The sequence below is a fragment of the Falco cherrug genome, chromosome 3, assembly GCF_023634085.1.
Source record: "Falco cherrug isolate bFalChe1 chromosome 3, bFalChe1.pri, whole genome shotgun sequence".
NCBI classification, from domain to species: domain Eukaryota; kingdom Metazoa; phylum Chordata; class Aves; order Falconiformes; family Falconidae; genus Falco; species Falco cherrug.
Window position 1 is genome coordinate 22,867,128 of NC_073699.1, and position 16,822 is coordinate 22,883,949.

Here is a 16,822-nt window from a genome sequence, read left to right on the forward strand (position 1 = left end):
TTCAGCCTGGAGAAGAGATGGCTCCAGGGAGACCTTATAGCAGCCTGCCAGTACCTAAAGAGGGCCTACAAGAAAGATGGAGAGGGACTTTTTGCAAGATCATGTAGTAACAGGGCAAGAGGGGATGGCTTTAAACTAAAAGAGGGTAGATTTACATTACGTATAAGGAAGAAATTTACTATGAGGGTGGTGATACACTGGAGCAGGTTGCCCGGAGAAGCTGTGGATGCTCCATCCCTGGAAGTGTTCAAGGCCAGGCTGGATGGGGCTTTGAGCAGCCTGGTCTGGTGGAAGGTGTCCCTGCCCATGGCAGGGAGGTTGGAACTAGGTGATCTTTAATGTTCTTTCTGACCCAAACCATTCTGTAATTCTATGATTCCATAACTGAATCAAACATGCTAGTCAAGGCAACAAGATGTTACTGTATCCATCTTCCTAGGTTTCTTGGTTTTGTTTGTTCTCTCCGTGCAATTAAGAAATAAGTATATTTATTGATGTTAAAATGTAATAAGAAATGGAGAAATTCTTGGGAAAATCTAAGCTCTGTTTTAGCAATGAAATTCATATCTCTGAAATGTACTTGCAGGGTGAAATACCTTACTACTTAAACATTTTTAAGTCAACAAAGCTAAACTAGGAGGAATTTTGGTCCACTGTATGACCAAGTTCAACAATCTAACTGCAGGTGGACTTCAGGCTAAGTCTGTTAAATCAAACATACCAGGACTGTTTTCTGACACTGAAATCAGCTGCCATGGGCAAGGTAGAAATCATATATTAAGTTTTAGACTCTGAACTAAGGAGGTCAGATTTTCTACCTGCATGGAAGATTTCCTAGGCCACGGTGATTCCCCAGCCATGCCTGAGTTGTGGTTCACATTTGTGTCACTATGATTCTAAGAATTTAATAATACAGACAACGATTTTCAGGAACGTTCCCAGGTAAAGTTTAAGCCATTAGTAAATTCCTAGCCCTACAGAGCTTTTGCGTAGTCACAGGTATATGACTCAAGCTTTTTTCCCCCAAAAACTTTGATGTGGTTAGCCATATATAAAGTAACACTTTTTGATTTACAATTTCATGTATTTTGCTACTTCTTTTGAGAATATGGTGTGTATGTTCAGTTACTGTATTTTATACCTATACAATCTGAATTTCATCATGTTAATCCTTATGGTTTGGGGTTGGTTTTTTTCTCTGTCCTGTTAATTTCTTTACATCACAATAGTAATAGATGTTTGAATAGTGACACAAATCAGGTGAAGTTTTATATAGACAATTAGGAGACCTTAACTTGTAAACTCACCTAAAGAACTGTGATAATCGCTAGTGACACAGTTTCAGCTACTTTTTTGTGCAGTCTTTTTCATTTCCTTTTCACCTTTTCTCCTATCTACATAAAGTAAATTAGGACTGCAGGTTCAAACAGTCTGCAGCATAATTCAGTTTTCATTTGTGTGACTTTCTAAGTGACAGCCCTTTAAAAATGATCTTGACAGCTAAACAGTGAACAAAGTAACTGATGCATAATTTTGTGCACTATTGATGGACAGATTTTCCTCATAGGTTGCAAATATTTGGGAATAGCCATCAGGAAAAAGTAAGTAAGTAGTCATCAGTCACTATTTTAAAGTACATTAAGCATTCCTTACAACAGTTTTATAGGTTGTGTATCTAAGTTCAAAGCTGACACTAAAATAATGAGACTCTGGGTTCAGGTCCTCAAACTCCAAGAGATTTTACAGACAAATAGTTCTCAGAAACAGCTTCTCAGCAGCTGTGTAAGTAGTTATACATCAGAATACTTAAAGCTCTTTTAGAACTTTGATTCCAAAAATGGATAAGCTTCTATCATTTTATATTCAGTAGTCAAAAAAGGAAATGGTATGGAGAACCTTGAATGCATATTGAAGTTAATGGAAAACTCCTGCTGATTTCAGTGGTCTTTGGATCAGTCCATAAGTGTTCTGCTGTCTACTTAACATTATTTTCTGTAGCTCTGAAGTAAGCAAAGGTCCTACTGATTTTTAGTCACCAAGAAATTTTACACAACCAAATTGAGTACAAACTGTTGAAAATACTGTTTTGTTGTTGATCTGTGTGGGCAGACTGCAAACAGTATGAACTGTGTGCATCTACAGTTAAAATAAAAAAAGATAATTGTATCAATAAAGTGCAGAACTTCACACAGGTCAGTTCAGCCTGATATATCAGGTTGTATATCCCTGGACAATAATTCAAACTGAATCCTACTAGTTTTAGCGCTGGCACCACTGGCAAGTCCTATAGAACATAATTGACAGCAACAGCTTCAGAGTAGCCAGCCCATTGATCCAGTGACTTGGACGTGTTTTTCAACCTCTACGTTCTCTGTTTTTTAAGACTTTTAAAAATGTAAGAACATCTTTCCAAAGTATTTGCATTCTTGGAGTTATCAAAAATGCAGTTTGAGTTATGTATGCCTTTCTTCAAAGCAAAGTCCAAGCAAGAAAAATATATCTGACCTTGGTGTTTCCCTCCCCCTTACTGAAATGGCTAGAAAATAGAGGACACAGAGGATAGAGTATTAGGTTGAAAGCTTCCAGCAGTAAGATTTGGAAGCCAACTTTACTTTCATTTTCAATTTGATAAAATCCTCAGACTCGAGCAATTACTGATGGCTGATTGAGGCCAACTTTTTGCTTTATTTTTTTAGAGAACATGAAGAACTGTTATGATTATTTGGTGTGACCTTCTGATTTGTGTTAACAGGTAATCCTTCTATTGTACCAGCAGCATGTGGCTTGAGGCAGGCTGAAAGCATCTCCTGTTCCTTCTGTTGAAAGATTTTTACTCATACACACAGAAAATGCTTGTCTGTCTCAGCAGGAAAAGCCCTGGGCAAGAGACAGGAAGCTGAGAAAAGATAGAATAAACCATTAAAAAAAATAATTCTATAGTTTAAATATATCAAATTCAGCTATTAGCCAATGTGGATAATAAGCAATAACAGTGCAGAATGTTGCCCCTTGTTGTTCAATATATGGGTGGTCTGTTCACTTTCATACACAGCTGCTTTGTAAACAAGCTGGATTTTGGGTTTCAGCTGCTGAAACAAACGGCAGAAACTTTTTTTTGGAAAAAAAAATATTGGTACTTTCAATAGCAGTTTTCTAACCCTCTTCTCTGCCATGTGTGTCTTGATTCACCAGCTCAGTCCTCTTTAACAAGAGGCAGTGAAGCAAGGAAAAAAAAAAAAATCAACCTGTATTAGTACAGGTTATCATTTTGATCAATCATTTAAAAACCCAATGGAGATTCACACTGTATATTGTATAGACTACATACTGGTTTAGTACACCTACATCTTCAGAGAACTGTGGATCCAAGACAGACATTTATTTAATCATAATTAAATCTGAATTATGTAAATAGTTTAAAATAATCATGTGTGCTGATTCCACCTGCAGAATGCATTTTAAAGCATTATTTGCTGCCAGTGTGTTTTTCAACTCTTTAAATATTGAATTAATTTTATTTTCCTTTTATTTGATAAGTGGATATTATTAATTTATTTGCACTATAATTGTGTGTGAAGGTATTGGTCTTTCTAGCGTACTATACAATTTAGTCAGTGAGAAAAATATCTCCATCCTCTAATACTACATTTCTGCTTTTCTGATAGTAAAAAACAAAAGAGAAGATGGTATCTAGCAAACATCATAACAAATATCAATATTCTGATAGCTAGTTACATCTTTTACAAATCCCATAGTGTGCCTCTGCTTATCTTGTCTTAAGAAGTGCCCTGTCTATAGTAGCAGCCATTCAAAGCTATGGGGGAAAAAATGGTTAATGACCTCATTAGATTCAGATTTCATTTTGTCTTGGTTTTAACTGGGATAGATTCCTTTTTTTTCTCAGTACCTGGTACAGTGTTGTGTTTCGGATTTGGTATGAGAATAATGTTGGTAACATTCTGATGTTTTAGGTGTTGCTAAATAATGCTTACCCTAAATCAAGGGCTTCTGAAGTTCCCCATGCTGTGCCAGTGAGCAGGTGCACAAGAAGCCAGGAAGAAGCAGAGCCAGGACAGCTGACCCCAACTGACCAAAGGGATATTCCATACCATACGATGTCATGCTCAGCATATAAAGTGAAGGGAAAGATGAAGGGGGGGGGGGAACGAGACATTTGGAGTGATGGCATTTGTCTTCCCAAGTAACTGTTAGGTGTGATGGAGCCCTGCTCTCCTGGAGGTGGCTGAACACCTGCCTGCCCATGGGAAGTGGTGAATGAATTCCTTGCTTTGCTTGCAAATGTGGCTTTTGCTTTACCTATCAAACTGTCTTTATCTCAGCCCATGAGTTTTCTAAGTTTCTAAAAGTTTTACGTTTTCTGATTCTGTCCCCCATTCCGCTGTGGGGGAAGTGAGTGAGTGGCTGTGTTGTACTTAGTTACCAGCTGGGGTTAAACCACAACACATTTAATACTAGTATTCCTTTGAGAAATTATCTTACATATTGACATGCATAGAAGTTGAAGCAGATGCAGAGGAGCAAGCAAAGTCTTTCTACCAGCCCTGTGATGAATCTGAAGAAATTTTACTATACAATTTTCAGCTATCTAGTCCTGTTTTCAGAAATAAGTCAGTAGTCATCTTCTTAGAACAACATATATAAAGATAGAAAAGACACACAGAGCTTCAGAACATTCATTTACATCATCTGCTGTGCAAGGAGAAAGGAAAAAATCCACCTCAGCCCCTCCCACCCTCCCCACACCACAGCTCTAGAAGCTGTGCATGAAGTGTTTCTGCTCCAGGGAGAACAATGTGGCCTTATCATGGCTAGCTGGAAAACGCTGTAATAACTTCCTTCTCTCTAAGGCAATTTCCATAATCCAGCTATCAGTTATTCAAAGAAAGAAACACATATTATGCTACTGTATAGAACACTGCATGTTTACAAATCAGAGTGAATTCTTTGAAATGAGCCCTTTCGTACATTTACATTTCCCTGTAGTGTCACACTACAGTGGCACTGGAATCCCTGTAATTGCAGAAAACCATTTGATTTCAGCTTCTTTTGCTTAAATAGAAATAAAAATATGTTATTCATGGTAAGCTTTGCTATGATTAAATGCATTTCTGAAGCTGGAGATCTTGATATGATCTTGAAAGGTTAACTCATTTCCCTTGGAGTACTCTAATTTTCATATAAATTACATTACTGAGGGCATAAACCCTATCTTCAGAGATCTTGGAGACCCCATTAGCTGTATTGGTTGACAATTCAGTAGTACCTCAAAGTAGCTCAATGAATCTATGAACGTCAGTGTCTTTTAAGATGAGTCTGGCTAAATTTCCATGTTAACAGAGAACCACAAACAATAATGTCATTTGGGATAAAGTATATCAACAAATCTCTACTCAGGTTTGATTAGAAATATGTGTAGTAAAAGCCATAGATCACCATAGGTCAGCATGATAAGACTTGCTATAACTGAATGAATATCTGTTGCTTAGCTGGGTGCTTTACATGGATGGCAGAAGCAGAAGCACATTCAGATTTGGGTATGTTGTGATTAATGAAAAGCCTATGTTTGCACAAAGTTTGCAACAGAATTTGTAACCAATATAATTCACAAAGTGTCCTGAAGATCCTTTGACCACAACAGACGTTTCAGAGCTTTAAAAACACATCCTTCTTTATTGTATAATATGCTACTTCTTATGGCCTCAAATAGGGATAGCAGACCTGACTGTACTACGCAGTACACATACTAAGAATAGAAAGATTTTTCCTACCACAGAGAATTTCTGATTGACATTCATACACTAGAATTAGTTAAAAACAGAGCAGGAAACAATCTGTATTTTAAAATAAAATACAGATTTGTTGTTAGTCAAATCAAGACATCTGCTAGGCTAGATGAGCCAAAGCTATGCTCAGGGTTCCTATAAGAATCAAATGTTAACTGATACAAAGTATATGCCTGATTTATTGTATTAAAAAAATAAAAAAGAACTTCATTACAGACATTCAATCACACCACAATGCTTTATTAACCTTTCTCTTGAATGAGCATTGGTCATAGAGGTCCTTGTGCCTTGAGCTGCTAGGCTACTGCACTCTTGAGAGGAGATAAACAGAGACTATTTGTGAGCTCAGAGAGGTCAAGCAAATTTTGGTATTTTCTGGGCAATGCAAGGAGTTATGCTACTCTCATTTACTTTTGAAGAAGTAGACAGTCAAGAGTAAAAAAGGATGTAAATGAGCTTGTCTCCAGACTGTGTTTAGTATGAATCTTGATAATTTATGAAGTTACATATTCTGAGCAGAACCTACATCGAAGAATACGCACACATAACTGGTCACCACAGGCACTTGCTATGCAGTTGTTGCTGACATCTCATGCAACCAATTTGGAACAGATTCTCCAGAATGAAAGTTTATGTCCAAAATATATGCTATTACTAATCACTGCTAGTTTTAATGAGTTGTCTTACAAGATCAAACCCTCCTCATCTGGAAACTGAATACAGACACAAACTGTTCCAAAGTAATTTCCACTGCTGTGCACAAGCACACAACAATTTACAGGCTTCAGCGTCCTTTTTGTGAAAGGTAACTCTGAAATTGTCAAGCTGGGAATAAATATGCTATTTTTGCTATTATAAATTATATGAGGTATTAATGTATTCTTTAAAAATAGTTTACTCCAGTTTTATATATTGATGCATTAACTCCACAGTAGTTTATTAGACTCCAAAGTGTAACATCCAGAAACAGGGAAATATGATCCAACAAGTCTATTTTTCAGTCTCAGATTAACAGACCTGTGGGATATGGTTAGGTATTTGCTGTATTGATAACAACTTGAGACATCTGTGCTTTTTCTATGGCACCTGTCACAATAACATCCAGGAGTATTCAGGTAATTTCATTTCAAAGATTAAATAGCTCATATTGCCATACACACTTTAATATGCAGGTTTAGGACGAACTCAAACTTGGCTAAATACAATCTTGGTAAAATGAAGCTTCTGTTTTGGGGATTTTGAAATCCATCTATCAGGATTTAACTTCCTAAGCTTCTTTCATAATCAAAACCTCCAGAAGCTCATCTAGTCTTTTCAAGTTAGGTGAGGGTATAAGGATCAGATCTATTAAACATCTCCACATCTACACTGAATCCAAATCCTGTCAGCCAGCTGTCTTATGGCTGGACTGCAAGGACCATACTACAAAGCACTGTTGTGCAGTGCATATTCAACCATGCATGGTGACAATCTGATCCTTCAATTCTATTCACCTTTAAGATGATTCAAACTTCATCCCACTAAAGCATCATAAGCAGCAGGTATTCTTGGCCAGCAATTCCTTCATCCTTTCAAATCAAGGACAGAAGTTTTTTGAGAAACTAAATTTAGCTTAGTCTCTAAATAATTTGTTTAAAACTAGCAAGTAGAGCTAGAGTTCTCTAACCAGATCTGTTTCTTTGTTGATCCAATCAAAGGCTAAGTAAAATGCATACACACTCACAAGAGCTGGAATGAAAAACCCCTCATAACTGTACAGCTGGATGCCCAGTATACTAGGACACATTTGGGCTTAGTCACCTCTTCAGTTAAGTGAGAAAATAACCAGTGGGTGTAGGTATAAGGGAGATCTGGAAAATGGATGACTGCCTGGCTTACTGAGTCCAAGACAGCCTTTAGAAAAAAAACAAGGTCAGACTGTATCTCATTTCAGACCACAGAATAAGATGCCTTATAGAATTATCACAGCATTCATGTCCTCTGCTTTAAAAGTAAATATCTCAGCTTCACCTCTACTCCATCATTCATGTTTGATGAATGTCCTCTCCTTAGTATATTTATCAATCTGATCTTCTGTATTTCATCGATGATGCCTGTTAGATGTTTATTTTTACAGTGAAAATAATTCAGGCCATCCATCCTTTTTCTTCACTGTTTATCACCAAAATATGTACCTATTACTTCAGTCATTTAAGTTCAAAAAATGGCTAATCAACATTTTCTGTTCCTTTGACATGCAGAATTCCACCCTATGGTTGTTAGGGTTTTTTTGCTACCTTTTCTTCTGTAATAAAGATGTATTATAGCTTGGGCCCAATTGACCTCGGTTTGAAAAAGGAAAACAAATTATTTTATCATGTTATTGAAACCACAATGTTGTGGAAAACTATATATATTTAAAATTTATATAGGACGACTCAAACAAATATCTAATTATGATTTTGCTAGTATGATAGGGTTTTTCCTCATTGTTCTGCATAAAATTCAGGTATATCTAAATTTTAACAAGTTTGATAAGGCAGCTAGTTAAAATAATTTGTCTAGATTTGCACAGCAAAGTAAAGCTATCTTTTTCTGCAAAGCTTTCACAAGTTGAAGTGTTTGCTGAAATACATTTATCAACAGAAAACAACAAGCTGTGTATTCACACCAGCATCCATTATGTGATTGCTGTGAAAGATTAGAATCAAAAAGAAAAACGTATATAAAGTCAGAGCATGGTTGGATTACTGCAGGAGGAGGTCTGTATGGCATTTGAGAGACTCCATAGCAACTGTATTCAACTCACGGCACCTCGGCCACATGAAACCCTTCAGAGCTCTACTTTGGGTTCAAGGAAGGTGTCATATGAAGACATGTCATGTAGAGATTGTCAAAGGAAGATATGTCCACTATAAAAAAATAAAATAGTGCATAGAAGTATCTTGCAAGCCTAGCCACATAGAAATAGCAAAACCAATCTTTTTCTGGAAATAACAATGAACAATGGCAATTCCTCTCATTATTTTCCCCAGACCACAAGCACTGAAAAAACTTATTTGGTAATGTATTAGAAAAGATCCAGGAGATGCTTTTTCACTTCATCAAAACTTACAAAGTTCTACTGTTTTCCTCTTAGAAACAATAAAAAATAATCCTATTGGCATGTTTCTTGCCGAACTTTAACAGTTCATTTTATAAATATTGTATAATTTTCCTGAGTAGCAGTTACTGCAGCCACCAGTTATCACAAGTGTGGTAAGCATTATTATTTACAATATTTTACAGCAGCATATGTGTTTAAAGGCAACTTGGAGTCAATTTTATACAAATTACTTCAGCCTTCTACTGATTTTCTCATTTTTTAAAAAGGGCTTAACTTTTCCTTTGCTCATTGCAAGATGATCTTTCCTGGTTTTGACTTCTGCTTTATCCTGAATGATAAATTTTCCTAGATAATCATTGGAGCAGAAAGAAAATTATCATTTGTAAATGTAGTGAAAAAAATTGTCTAAGCAAACTACTTTTTTATAACTACTCAAATTTCTGCTTCTTACCTGCAGTAGTATTATAATTTCTTTAGTTCTCCAGTTATCAGCATCTAGATTATGCAAAATATAAAAATCATGCACAAATAATAATAAACATTGCACATTTCAGGTCAAATTTTCCTAACAGAAAGGTCAACAGAAGGCAAAAAGACTTTCTTCGCCATTAAAAAAGTTGAATAAGGTCATAACAAGTTTTTAACTGTACCAAACGCTGTCATCATTACATTAAAAATAATTATAAAAGCAATCCTAAGGCAATCAAGAGTCCAGCCAAGCACAAGTCCAGAGTGACAGCCTCCTGGACTGTAAGGAATACATCAGGAGGTCTTCTGTATTACCTATGATTAGGGAATGTAGGACACATCAAGTGTCTTAAATGTGTATCACACCTAAAACCAGCATGAACTGTAAATATAATTTACAAATGGAGACAAAACCTCAGCTTCTTCATTATGTGATTTGGATAGGCTGAGCAAGTAGGGAAGCATCATCTCTGCATTTCTTGCAGACTCATTTTTCAAAAACCATGAAATTGACTCCTCCAGCAGCCCCTGAGCCAGCTTATTTGCTATTCACATGATGTAGCCCCCAATACAGCACCTATAGTGAACAAACTCCATGCACCTCACGAGGTATGTCTTGGTTATGTCAATGTTAAGTTCCATGCAAACACTGAAAAAAAATTTTGACAGAGCGAAAGTATAGGTATTTATTCAATGTGTATTTCCTAAAAATAAGAGACACTTCTGAAAGAAAATAAACTTCAATTTAGAGGTTAGCAAGTATCAATATTACTAGTATTGGTATAAATAATTGTTTCTCAAGTTCTCTGTGATGCTGTAGCACCTTTTTCCTCTCTTAAAAAGTAAATTATTAATTTCTTGATTAAATGCAGGCTTTAGCTAAGCTTCACCGATGACATACTACCGTAAGCTCTGAGGGTGCAAAACCATTCTGTAAGAAAATGGATGAATATTACAAACATTTTATTGTTTTACTGTGGTTTCTGCGATTACCTCACTTATTGACCTGCATAATACCTAGTTATTCTCAGTGCCCAATGGAGGTTTAGGAAATGTAAAGTAAGCTCATTAATTAGTAATTATATTTTTAATATTGCTTTAGCTTGAAAACATCTACCATTTTGGAGCTGGATCCTTAATTGAACATCTTTATTTAATAGCTTTTTTTAACCATTGTGTGAAAGAATCAGACTAACCATACATGAAGAATCAATGATGTTTTCTTATCACTCATTTGGAGCCATGCAGCAATGCATAAAAAGTATTTCCAAAAATCTGCTTTTCAAATATTTTTAAACTTTACTAAATCTGGTGTTATGTTAAATTCTGTCACTGTTGACATTTTCCTTTCTTGCTGACAGATCTTACCTGCTTATTCAGAGTAAAACTGAAATATAATCAAGGGGTCTGAAAGAAGAAGCTACAAAAATGGTGTTTTCAAAGAAAATATGATGCTTGGAACTTCTTTGTTTAATTCAATTGGTTAGAGTTAGAGCTTTTACTGAACAGTGTTACAGCGAAACTCACATACCACCAACTAGTGACGCATTTAGAAAATGGGAAAGTTTGGCATTGCGACACTGTTTAACATGCAGAAGTGGAAATATTTTGTTATGTAAAGGCTGCAAGTACAAATACCCCTGTTTCTTGTCTAGCTTATTGCTATACAAAAGTGAGTGTTCTGCTGAATCCCTTTTTTTTATTTCTTTATCACCTCTTAAGGTTAACTCATGTACCTTTCACTTCTGGTTTTTTTTCAAGCACTGAAAGGCCCATCTAGATCAAAGTCTTTTAAGTATTAAGCCATATATCTTTGCATCAAGGTTCACATATGAGTGAGTGTCAACCAGGTAGCAGAAATATAGTCTGTGCTAAAATATCTGAAGGTAAAGAACAAGTCTCAATAGTTTCAAAGTCCTGATTAGGGACAAATAATTGAAACATTTATCCCTTCACCAGCTATAGCAGGAGATGCATTAACAGAATTACCAAACATTAATAGAGTTGTCATGGAAAACATTAACATTCTCACTGACAGTGTCTCATCTGAAATTTATCTTGTACATACTTTATAAATAATGCATAATCCATGTGTCAAACTTATTCTTGCATTCTTATATACTTTCTAAAGGGAAACACTGAAGTAGATCCACAGAAGGAATTCAGCTTTTTACTATTTTGAAAACAAAAATACAGATTTCTTAATCATTGCTTCGTTTCTTTCAGACCCTGGATGTCTGAAACATGTACTTATCTACATTTCTAAAATTGTTTCTAAAAATTGCTTTCTTGCATATCCACAAATGCCTCAGCCCTGACTATGCTAAGCCTAATTTGTTCCAAGTTTTTCTATTAAGTATCTCAAATGTGCAGTTGTTTCACCTCTCATTGAATATATCCATGTCAGAAAAAGTAGTGATGTTCCACTCTGATAAGGATGAAAAGATGAGGGTCATGGATGCTGGAGGCAAGGGGACAGGGCATCAGTGGGACTCTGCTAGCTGTTGAGGGAATGTGCAGAGGAAGGGGATTAGGGAGGAGCAAAGGGGGCATAAAAGGGACTGTTTACATGAAAAATGTGGACAGTTGTCACAGCACTATCAAAACTAGTCAACTGCAACAAGGCTTTTACCATCACATGCCAGGTTAGCTTCAATAAGTAGTTCCCATGCCTTGCCCCAGCCTGGTCACCAGTCTCCCACAAGGTTTCAAAAGTTCATCTACTATCTGTGCTGTTTCTTCATACTTTTCAGGCCAGTCCGCCCTGGCTCTTACCTCTGCTGCATCCAGATGCTTCCTTCTCCAGGTCCCTCTTCCAGTCAGCTGCCTCTTATCCAGGCCCCCTTCTTCTCCCAGGGTCTCTCCTACATCTGGGGCATTCTCTCTTTTCCCTCTACTTCCTCCCAGTCTCTCTTCATGTAGTAATCCTCTTCCACGCCCCTTAGAGCTATTTAACTACCTAGCAGGAACCAGCCACAGCTGCACATTATCCACATCAGCCAACAGCCCCACCCCCCCACACACACACTCACCACCCCTCACCACCACCCTCCCCTGAAGCCAGCCCACAGCTGTATATTATCAATGTTAATTAACGTGCCTTCATTCATCTGTAATTCCTCTACAGTCACTATGCCTGTCTGACCAACCCCTGCATCTGATCACCACTGTCCTATCTTCCCATCAAACTTTTCTTAGTTGTGTCTCTGCATAATCTCACCCTCTTCCCCATATGTGTGAGTGCAGATGTCTTTTTGCCAGCAACTGCCTAGCTGGACCAGGTAGATAGTAGGAGATTTGTGGGTCAATCACGAGGGCCTGGGATCCAGGCAGTAGTATTGGAGGGTTGTGTGTGTGTGCCTGCACTAGTGACCTTCTGTCTCTGCTAGCCCAAGGGGCGGAGGGGACTTGGCTGCCTGTGCTTGTGTTTTATAGGAGTCCTGTATGTAGGAGCTGCTGAAGGCAGCACCTTCCCTGTGGCAGCCTGTGTGACCAGCCGTGTCAGTGTACTGTGCATGTGTGTGTGTCTGTGGGACCCAAGCTCATCTTTGCTGCTGCTTGACCCTGAAAAATGGAAAGTAGCAGCTGTATCCCTTAGCCTGTGTCCCTGGGCACCAAGCTGAGCCCCAGCAGCTGGGCAGGAAGGTCTGGAGCTGAGGCTGATGGAGGAGACAACCATTCCTAACATCATATAGCAGAAATTGTGTGTTTAGACTTGATGGTCTTTTTGACTGTTATCCTTATATGCCTACGTTTTCCCATAAAGAAGAAATCAGGGGAGAAGTAAGTTCCTTGGGCAATTTCCTATCAAAATGTCACACATAGATCAATATTTAGGGAACTGTTTTTTCTTTGGATTCTGAAAAAAAATGTCAATTTTCATTTTGATGGTCTTTTGTGTAAATGAAATTTTTCTTCAAACTCAACTGCATGTTCTTGGCTTTTTTCCTACACTATGCAAATCTGAAAAATAATAGCATTTGTATGAAGAAGGCTCAGATGAAACTCGTCTTTGACTTGAAATGGATTCAGATAACTTATTGTAGGCATTGAGTTTTATGTGATGATGCATTTCTCATAATGTGAGAAACTGAACTAAATGAGGATTGTTACTGTTTACCTAAGAAAGAAGAAAAGTTTCATGTAGGCTTTTTACTCCTTTTCACCTTCTAAGAATTAAAACATCACTCATCATAATTTATTTCATGTATTTTTCTAATTAAAATGAACTTAGTAAGGTTGGATTTAAATAATATGAAATTCAAGTTAATTCAAAAAGGAAAGCATGTCTTTTATTGATATGCTTTCCTTAAAATTACAGATTCTGATGATGATTCACACATCCTTTTACAAAGCTAAATGACATTTTGGGCATCTTGGATGCTGTTATCTTCGGGAAGATAACACTACACTGTGAAAAATTAATGTGCACATTTTTTAGCTCAATTCAGTGCAACTCAGCTCTGTGCTTCCTCATGATATGCTGTGTCTTTTATATCAAGAATAATAGTTGAAAAAAATTCAACATAAAAATGAAAGAATATGAAAAGGAAACATAGTTTTTGTAGTTAAAATTAAGAGAGGGAGCCAGGACAAAACCAATAATTTTCATATATTAAATAGGTAACAGACATGAGTTTGGTAACAATCTATACACAACCTCACAGTAAAAAGTAGATGTCAACTGAGAATAATAAAAAGAGACAAAAGATCCATAGAGTAAAAACTGATACAAGTATTCAGGATTTGGTAGAAAATGAGCAAAGCCTAAAGATAGAAGGTGAAGACTGACAGCTGAAGACCAGGAGTTCAGAAGAATAGCTGTTGCACCTTGAGGCTTAAAATAGAGTCGTAGCCCTGCAGGCTTCACTACCACTGAAGACATCTCCAGATAAATTATGTTGATAGGAAAAGCCTATCAGCTTCTTGTCCAGCACACCAAACCCAGCTGCTGGACTCAGAGAGAGAGAGAGAGAGAGAGAGAGAGAGATGGAGAAAAGGAGAGAAAGAAACGGTTTATATTACACATAAAGGCAAAATGCCAAATATTAATAGAATAGTATAATGAAAGGAAAGCTGTACGTTACAGAGTGTGGGAAACAAAAATAAAAACTAATTTTAAAAAGGGCCAATAATTTGAGCTAGTTAAGGTTCTGGCTGATTCTGTACTAACCTGGTCTAGATCTAGAGCTGCAAGCCACCTGTCTTACCACCTAAACTCATTTCAACATTTAACCGCAAAGATTATTGCCATTCCTTTAAAAAAGAACATAATTCTTTGATTGTAAGATCTTTCTGAGGTCAGCTTATATTTATTGATGATCATCCTTAAAAAGTTTTGCAGCCTACAGGTTAGAAGAACATATACATTCATAGGGTCTGGTTTTAGTGACACGAAAAATACTTCATATGTAATTACAAGAATAACCGGATCATTGTGTGCAACACTAAGAAATTACATAGTATCATCACCATCGAACTATTCTTAAAAAGTAATTTTCGATGCATTCTGTGATGAGTTAGCATAAAATCAACCTAAAATAAACAGAAAATAGACTGGGTAAGTTTTCAATGAAAAATGCTGAGATGTTGTATGTATGTATTTGGATAATTCCAGAAATACATTATATGAATTTTAATATTTCTGACTTTCATACAGTATCATATACATATTTAAATCTTAATCAGAGGAGACAAATTCTATATATAGGTTGTATTTCTTTAGCAAAATTATAAACTGAGCGCATATCCAAATATTTTTTGCACTGAGCTATTTGTAACCACTATATGCTGATTTAACTGAGCGATTTGAAACTTTTTTACTAGAGGAGTATTTCTCAGCGTTCTCACAAACTCCTGTGAAAAAAATTTTAAGAGAATAGTAAGGTTGCAAAGTCAAGAACACCAGAAAAAGGAATTTAAATCATTAAGCTACTTCTTGAAATGTGAAGTATGTTGCATCGTTCATGCCAACCTTCATATGACGAACACAATGATAAACTTGAGACCACAGCCTGTTGAATGTCTCCAGCAGACTTAGCTGTGGGATTCTTAAGTCTTCCAGTTTTATGTTTTAACTACAAGTGACAGTGTACTGGATGAGCCAAGTCAATAAAATAAGTATTATATCATTTAAGATGTGTCAGTATGCATTATGCTGACATAGAAAAGGATCAAATTAGGAATGTACTTGTTTTTTTCAGAGCAGAGATTAGAAGAGCTGAAAGCATGATCAGAAAAAAATTAGCTTTTTTCCAGGGGTTTTAGAAACAACATGATTTTATTAAATTCTGAAATATGGTAGCTTGAAAAACTCAAAGGTTAAATACAAATGACAATTTTCTACTCATTGATCCCTTATGTTTTCCTTATAGGTTACTTTTTCAGTATTTTTTTAAAATAAACACTAAAATCTCATAAGAAAGTGTTGAAGTCACTTCTAAAAAATCTGTCCAGATACTTTTTAGAACTATTACTTGAAAATAATTTAAATAACTTGAAAATAATTTATATTTAGAAAGAAAAAAAGAACTACCAAAAAAGGATCAGATAAAATGTCACTTTTAATTTCTAAAAAAATTGTTACACATGATTAACAGTTGCTAATAAAAACATGGGCTTTTAACACAAAATCTTCATCCAAGAAAATTATGGGCATCATGGGACTTTCATTTGTTATACAATATGTAATCATACTTCAAGGTTATATGTTATAGAATCATTCATAGAATTACAATAGCACAATGGTTTGTATCTGAGACTATTTATCTCAATCTGTTTAAAACCTGACATGACTTAAAAGCAAATTAATCACTTAGCATTTTTTATGCTAGCTGTGTGATAGATGTACTAGAAGAAATTGTTCAATTTAAGAGGGTAAGAACAGGATCCTTAATGAGGGATCTTCAATAGCATAATTGTATGCTGTCTATCATTAAAGTACTTGTACTCTACCATGCACTCCTCGCTGCCCTACAGATTGAATGTTCTGGGGTGAGAGCTCTAAGTTCCTAAAGAAGGTTGCAGTTGTAAACGTGTTTGAAGAAAGAAACTGCAAAAGAAATTGAACTATAGGGTACTTCTTTTCTAGATTTCAGTTCCCACTTTAGGGCTGATTGTTTCCTAAATTCAAAGACATTAATTTCTATGGCAAAGCTTTTTAAATCTCTGTAAGAATGTCTATTGCAAGTATGGGAATAATATAAACAATTCCTGTGGTGCTCATCAGCCTTTCTGAAAATCTCATCAGTATTTCAGAAGATGTTTGTATTATCTAAATCTCCAGATTTTCTTACTGCCAGATAGCTATACTTTTCTACTGTAGGTCAGTTAGAAGACTTGAATGGTTCCTGAAGCAACTGCTAAAGAATGACAACAGTGAAGTCTGAACACTGACCCGGGAGTCTGACACTGACCTTGTCCTTTTAGACAAATTGCTATTTACTTTATACATGAATGTCATTCA